Raw genomic sequence first — 8,131 nt, 5'->3', positions numbered from 1 at the left:
ACTGGTTACTGGTTACTGGTTACTGGTTACTGGTAGGAGATATGCTGACTAAAAGATCAAATTTGCCCCAAGGAACTTGGTGGCCCTAATCAACAGGAAGTAGTCTAACATAACTGATGTCCCCCTTCCCCTCCAGCCTTCTTTCTCTCCTACTTAGTGTTGAGAGTCTGGAAGGGAGAAGCGAGGAGAAGGCTGGAGGAAATAAGAATCCATAAAATCACCAGAAGTCCAGCTACAGTGGTCTGCCCTCGAGATTTGGGTCTTGCTGACTCTCACAAATGCATGAGCCAGTTCCCTGGAACAAATGTCTGTGTTTATCTTGGGAAACTTTGACTGACATCTTCCTCTTTCTGCTGGGTTCCCAATTCTCTCTCTCTCTTTTTTTTTTAAAGATTTATTTATTCATCATATGCAAGTACACTGTAGTTGTCTTCAGATACACCAGAAGAGGGCATCAGATCTCATTACGGGTGGTTGTGAGCCACCATGTGGCTGCTGGGATTTGAACTTCGGACCTTTGGAAGAGCAGTTGGGTGCCCTTACCCACTGAGCCATCTCACCAGCCCCCCAATTCTCTTTGTTTCTGGTAGTGAAGTCGATGTCTGACTGTCTAGACTTCAACTTTCAGACTTTTCATTTCTGAATGTATTCTCATCACCCGAAGATCCAGTCAGTCATTTCTTAGCCTGCTGCAGATGATAGGGATTGCTCTATCTCTTTTCTAAACAAAATTGTACATTCCTGTGTGGGGGTGCGGCTCAGCGGGTAACACGCTTGATACCCGATATGAAGACCTGATTTCAAAACTCCCAGGGCTGATGCAAAGAATGGTACAGTAGAGCACAGCTATAATTCCAATGGCCCCAGATGGGATGGGAGGCAGAGGAAGCCCAGAAGCTCATGGGTCAGCTAGCCTGGTACATGCTTGATGAACAAAGGAGAGACTTTGGGCCAGGGCGATGATGGCTCAGTGGGTAAATGTGATGTTCTACAAGCCTGACCGCTTCAACTCAGTGCTCAGATTCCATGGTGGCATCAGACAACAGACGTTGGTAAAGTTGTCATCTGGCCCTCACACATGTGTTCCGACACTCCCTCAGGCACAATCAGCAAAAGCATTGCTGAACACAATCACACGTTACACACAATAAGACAATAAATAATAATTATAAGTATGATTATGATGATAGATTTCTTTTTAAAAAAAATCTTAAAAACCAACCCACCATCTTAACCAAGGTGGCAGGCGAGGACAGGCACCCGAAGTTACCTCTGACTTTCATACTCACACCATGGCACATCTGTGCTCACACATACCAGGTGCACATACACATGCACACACACACACAACACAATAAAAAAAAAAACCCACCCATTCCCACCTGCTGCTGGGCGCCTCAGAATTCTTGCCTGAGAAGGAATATACTTCCAAATTTCCTTCACACTGGACTTAGCCATTTCCTGCCAGGAATGGATATAGACACACAGGATGTGCTGTGAGCAGAAGTAGCCAACTTCTGTGGGAACTGGCTCCTCTTCCCTGTTGGCCTGTCCTTCAGCCTGCATCTTGGAATGAGGTTGCATGGCCTGACAGTTACCCCCCAGCTACCTGGACCATGAGTGAGAAACAAGCCATTGCTGTAAAACTCTGGACAATAAGAGTCTCTGAGCGATTCATCTCCTGGGCTCCCCTCATTCTGCCCAAGCTTCTTCCGTGGGAACAAACCAAATGCCCTTCTCACCTGTTCTTGGAGAATCTGTACTCACCTCTAGTCCTTTGCTGGATCTGGTTTAGTAGCTGGCCATTGTTCCTGCTGTCTCTTGTTAGTGATAGATCCTTTTTGGGTTTTGTGACCCATAAGGGTTGCCCTGAGGTTTTGGATGACAACTTAGATAGGGGTGGTTTGGAGTTTGGAACCACCACAAGGACTACTGTAAGCTTAGAACACAGGAAAGAGAGCTTGGCTTCATCACTCTGAAACCAAGCCAAACCCCAAAGCCAACCAAAATGGTTCCCTTGTGGTTTAGGCAGGTATGTAATGATCTTGAGTAATGATCCCGAGGACCGTCAGATCCTTGTACTTAATGCTTGTGACTGTTGGGTGGGATGCTCTTGGCCAATGTGACTAAGAATATTGGGTTAGGGGATTGTCTTGGATTATGAAGGAGACTTCAGCAGTCACGGAGTCCTTAGAAGAAAAGCAGTGGGTTATATAGAGGGAAGGAGAGGAGGGGTAGATGGGCTGAGGGAGGACTGGCATGGCCACAAGATGAGGAATAAAAAGGTTTAGAAGAGGCAGGGAGCAGCTTCTCCTCAGAGCCACCTGAGGCTCCTCGGACACTTGAGATTTCATCCCAGTGATGCTGGAGTCTCAGACTCTGGAAATTAATTCTGCCACTTTGAATCACTGAGAGTGGGGGAGTTTATTTTGCTAGGACTCATTCATTCCTAGTTTCTAGGGGGGGGGTCTCAATCCTTTGTGACTTGTGATCTAGAGCTTTTATGAGAGGCTAAAACTGGAAATGCCTTTGAGGTGGGATGTCATTGACAACCTCTGGGTTTTGTTGCCTCCTGAGAGTGTTGTTTGTTTGTTTCTAACCTTGCTAGGAAACATTTTAACGGTTGTTTGACAGGCTGGGGTCCTAGCTCAGCTGGTAAAGTACTTGACAGCATCAGCCACCGGAGTCCCCAGACCCTACACAAACATGCTGGGCGTGGTGGGGCATGCTTTCAGTCCCATTTATTCAGGAGGTAGCAATTGGAGGAGCCTGGGGCTAACCTAGCCTACTTGCCAGCTCCAGGCTAGTGAGTCTCTCTCTCTCTCTCTCTCTCTCTCTCTCTCTCTCTCTCTCTCTCTCCCTCTCTCTCTCTCCCTCTCTCTCTCTCTCTCTCTCTCTCTCTCTCTCTCTCTCTCTCTCTCACACACACACACACACACACAGAATGGAACCCAAAGAATGACATCCTGGGTTAATGTTTGTCCTTCATACACATGTACACACCCCCACACATGCATCCCCTCACACCCACACAAGGAAACCTGGGTTCACACAAATACACATGTGATCTCCTTTAAACATTATGTCATCATCTTTGTGTTTTTTACATGCCGCCCAGGGAGTCACCTGGGCTGTCATGTTGTAAGAAACTAAAGCCTGCATTTCTGCTGCTTGCACCACTGAAATCCTGGAGGCCAAATGATCACAACACTATCCTCTTATCCCCATGGAACTGGAGCAGTGAGCAGATTCTTCACGGAAGAGTTGGCACCAAAGCTGAATTCTCAGGAGGATGCTATGGCTTGGCTGTGCTGGATGTTTGCTCCCCAGTAAGGCAACAAAGTGGGGACCTTAGAGAAATGGAGTCTATCAGAAGGAAGTGAATTAGATCATTAGGACTTGTGATGGTTTGTACATGCTTGGCCCAGGGAGTGGCACTATTTGGAATGGCCTTGTTGGAGTAGGTGTGTCATTGTGGGCATGGGCTTTAAGACATTCATCCTAGCTGCATGGAAGCCAGTATTCTATAAGCGGCCTTCAGATGAAGATGTAGAACTCTCAGTTCCTCCTGCACCATGCCTGCCTGGATGCTTCCATGCTCCCGCCTTGATGATGATGGACTGAACCTCTGAACCTGTAAGCTAGCCCTAATTAGATGTTGTCCTTATAAGAGTTGCCTTGGTCATGGTGTCTGTTCACAGCGGAAAAACCCTAACTAAGACAGAGCTCTACTCTGCTAACAAATTGATTAATGTTTTGTGGAGATGGGTCCAGCTTTAGGAGATTACACTAATTGTTTTAACTCAGGCTGGGACCTTCTCCAAATCTCTCTTCTGCCTGTCTGCCAGACAATTTGATTCCTTTGGCTAGCCTTATCAGGGCCAAGAGGAAGGAGTCATGACTTTGAACTACCAGAATGTCAAGCTAAGTAAACTTCATTCCCCTGGGAAGTACCCAGCTTTGAGCATTTTTGTTACAGTGAGATAGAATGGATTAAGCTGGATGGTGATTACGTGTTTTCAGCATGTGCCCATCAAGAGGTGGGAGATGGAGGTGAGCCTAAAAGCCTTCTGACTAACCACTGAACTCTTTGGAGAGTATGAACAGAGCCCTAGCTTCCACAGATCCCAAGCAAGGTTAAGAAGGCCACCAGATAGCATTTGAGGCCTGCAGCAACACTTCTCTGCTTTCTGTCATCCACCCAGCCCGTGCTTCCAACAATGCGTTTAAAGGCATGACATCATTCTCTCCCTCCTGTGTGTTGATAAGGAGGTGACTTGGCTGATCTTCATCATCAACTTGACTCCATCGGAAATCAACTAAAACCCAAGCAGCTGGGACACCTGTGAGGCATTTTCTTGATTAGAATGGCTAAGGGGTGATCCACCCTAAATCTGTATCAGTTGAGGTTGGGAGACCCATCCTAAATGTGGGCCACACCTTTTAGAAGATCCTGTCCTGGTTGTGACCTTCTGCCGAAGGCCATCACAGGCTTTCTTATGGGAGCCATCAGAGGGATTAGGGCCATTGGGGACCTTCTCTGGAAGACCAGCATTGGAGTACCTCTCAAAGAGGTTAGAGAATGGGAGGGACATAGGACAACCTGGAAATAAATGTGTGGGTAAAAGTCCAGTATGTGGACGCCCAAGTGTGTAGCTCCAGGGCTGTAATGCCCTTCCATGTTGGCGTCTGATGGCTACAAGAGTTCTTCAGGACTTGTCCCATCCTGAACATTCACAGTTTGAGGGCAGGACCAGATTAGAAGCTGGTTTCAAGATCCTGCCATGAGTCAGCATGGCCAACGCTTCTGCACGGGGCTGTAGAAGAGCCTCTGAATGTTCTCTTCCTCACAGGAAACCCCCCTTCCTTTGTGTCTTTGTGTATGTAAGTGCCGGGGCACTTAAGATGAACGCTGACTGTTGCAGCTGAAGGTTGTCTGCTCTCAGCACTTAGGGAAAGTGCTTCCTGAGGAGGTTCAGGCAGACTCTCAGGATGACAATCTCACTGGAGTCTCTCTGTTATCTCTGAAGCCTGCAGGGCTGAGCTGTTTTGTTTTATGTATATGAATGTTTTGCCTGCATGTATGTATGTGTACTATGTGTGTGCCTAGTGCCCTCTGAGGTCAGAAGAGGCCCACAGATCCCCTGGACCCGCAGTTATAGATGGTTGTAAGTCTACATGTGGATGCTGGGAACTGAACCCCTGTCCTTTTTAAGAGCAGCCACGGTTCATCCACTGAGCCACCTCTCCAGCCCCTTAAAATAACATTTTTTTAAAAAATTAAAATAGAATTACATCACTTTTTAACACTTTCTCTCCCTTCTACGACCCCTCCCACTCCATTCTCCTTTTAAGAGAGGGGCAGGGTGAGAAGAGCTGAGGGGAGCCACTGGTCCCTGTCCTGGAGGAAGTCTGGAGGCCGGCATATGCTTTGGTATGCTAATAGGCATCACAGTTAGCCTTTTGTCCTGAGTTGCTTAAAGACCTAACAGCTTTTACTGCTGTTGAAGGCTGTAGATTTACTTCACAGGACCTACTAGGCAACACAGCCAGAGAAGTAAGACCAGGACTGCTAGAGGTCCCCCCAAAACAATCTCTCTGGGTTACTCCCCAGGGACAGCATGGAATGGCTCACAGTCCTTGCCCTAGCCACACCCAACGCACCTGGTCATGCAAGCATAAGCTTGAAGAGTTCTTCGGCCCCACACCCAAGGGCTGGTCTGAGGAGTTAATTCAACGGGGGAATCTTGAAAATGGGGGTCACCATGTCCCCTGGATCCACTGAGAATTATGCTAATATTGGCCTTGTTGCTATTTGTAGGTCTGCCCACCACTCTTCCAGAATTAGAAGCTTGGCACAGAGAATTCTCTTGGGCACACGCTGGTTTGCCAGGAGGGGTCATCTGCTTACCCTTGTTGCTTATGCCTTGTTTGTTATACATCTAGATATTGGGTCTTCTAATCCCCCCTTGTAACTGTCAGTCTTACACCTCCAACCAAACAGACTGCCAATCCTCTTGTGTTGGCCAGAGCCCTAAACTCTGCAGGACATGTGCACATTTTTATATAGCAGAATCACAATCTAATTACTACTTTTGTTACCTAGCTGATCCCGGCAGAAGATACATACCCGCTTCATAAAAAACCCAGGTGAATCCCCAGTGGGGCCCAAATGGGGAAATCTGTGCATTTAACACAGCAGTTACTAAAATTGTAACACTTGGTGTGTGTCCTTGGCAGGGCATCTCCTCAAATTATTCCTCCGTCTGTTATTGGGATCCTCGATCCTGAATTGTATGGCTTGATTCATCACTTCATGCATAGAGGCTTAAAGCTACAGGAGGCTTAACTTCTGAACTTCACATCAGACAATTGGACAGAAAGATCCCACCCACACAGCCCAGCCAAGGCCTTTGATTGGATGAGCAGACCTAATTAACAAGCTATAGTGATAGGTAGCTAATACACAGGAGTATTTTATTCTCATGTCTCTGTGCAGCACAGTGTGTTATGCTAGCTTGATAAAAAACCTGTGCCTAACTTTACAGCTATGCAGGAGCAGAGGGAGTCAAAGCCTTTCTTAGTAAGCTGAGTTTGCTTGCTTGTTAAAGACTCCGCCCCTTGTCTGGGAACTCAGACTCTCTCCAGAAGCTGCCCAAAGGAAAGATTTTCAGAGCTGTCTAGACAAGGTCATGCTGCAAAACTTGTTTCTGTTTGCTACGAAAGATTCCTTGTACCTGCCAGAAGCTTATGTTATTTGCAAATGCCTGAACACCTTTACTAGTTTGCACATTGTAATTGTTACCTGAAGAATACCTACCTACAAAGCCGTTGGTTCCCACAGTTTCTGTTCTTCTAGGTATACATAACTAAACTCCCCTGAATGATTCTGGGATGCAGAGACCACTTCCAGATGCTCACATTAAACAGAAATATGGTACTGCCTGACCCATGGAAGGCTGTGAGAAATTGTAGGTCCTGCTAGACCTTTTCAAAGTATCAGCTGATGTGTGCTGGAGGATTGTGGGTTGTCTGGGATGCCGGCTTCCTTCATTTGGTACCTTTAATTCATTAGGCCAGGCTTGTTCTTGGTTCTCTGTATTCTAAATACAACCCTCCTATTACATGTCACGTGTAAATGTCAATGGGTACGCAGAGGACGAAACAGTCAGCCTGGGTTCATGATGGGTAAGAAGTTTGGTAATGGCTCAATGGTTTCTTCCCTGTCAGATTGACGAGCTATTACGCTATCCTGAAAACTGCTGTTCGCTTACTCCAGCTCATCCATGTGAGATCCTTGGAATGAGCCTTCCCGGCCACATGGAACATTACATATTTAATGAAATAATACTTGTCATCCATATGCACAAAATGTGATGTTTGGCCAATGTGGGGAATTATGAACCTGAAGCCGTGACTATGAAGACTGATTTATTAGGACTTCAAATGATGTGGGATGTTCAAATGTTGGGATGTTGCAAGCCCAGAGACAAATTACCTTGGGTTATCATTGCTCCCTCCTTAGCCATCTTTGCTCTCCTCTGTGTGTGGTATAGCATCCTTGTAACCTTTAGGTAAATCCCTTGGAATGCTCAACAGATCCCCCTGCCCCCAGCTTTACACCAACTTAAAACATTCTTTCCCTTCCCTGACTTTCCCTTCACCGAGACAGGGTTTCTCTATATAGCCTTGGCTCTTGGCTGTCCTGGAACTCGCTCTGTAGACCAGGATGGCCATGAACTCACAGAGATTTGCCTGCCTCAGTCTCTTAAGTGCTGGGATTAAAGGCTTGCGACACCACCACCTGGATCAGGTGCTCTTATGAACTCTCAGACTATAAATTGTCTGATGCTCTGAGTAAAGTTGGCTATCGAATGAGACTTGAGTCTGTATCGTTTTTTAGGCTCCGTTCTCCCAGATTCATACCACAAACTGGATCAATAAACAGTTAGTCACTTGGGACATATGGGCATGCTCCAAGTTGAACCATATGGAGAAGTCAAGGTCACTGAACACACCAGATCAATGAAGGGCACAATACCTTCACCTGGACCCCATAGGAAGAAGGGCTCTAACACTGTGATGGTTAAGGAACCAACCAAAGGGTCTGCTTTCATGGCTTCTGCTCAAT

The sequence above is a fragment of the Mus musculus genome, chromosome 16, assembly GCF_000001635.26.
Source record: "Mus musculus strain C57BL/6J chromosome 16, GRCm38.p6 C57BL/6J".
Taxonomy (NCBI): Eukaryota; Metazoa; Chordata; class Mammalia; order Rodentia; family Muridae; genus Mus; species Mus musculus.
This window is presented reverse-complemented; position numbering follows the sequence as displayed.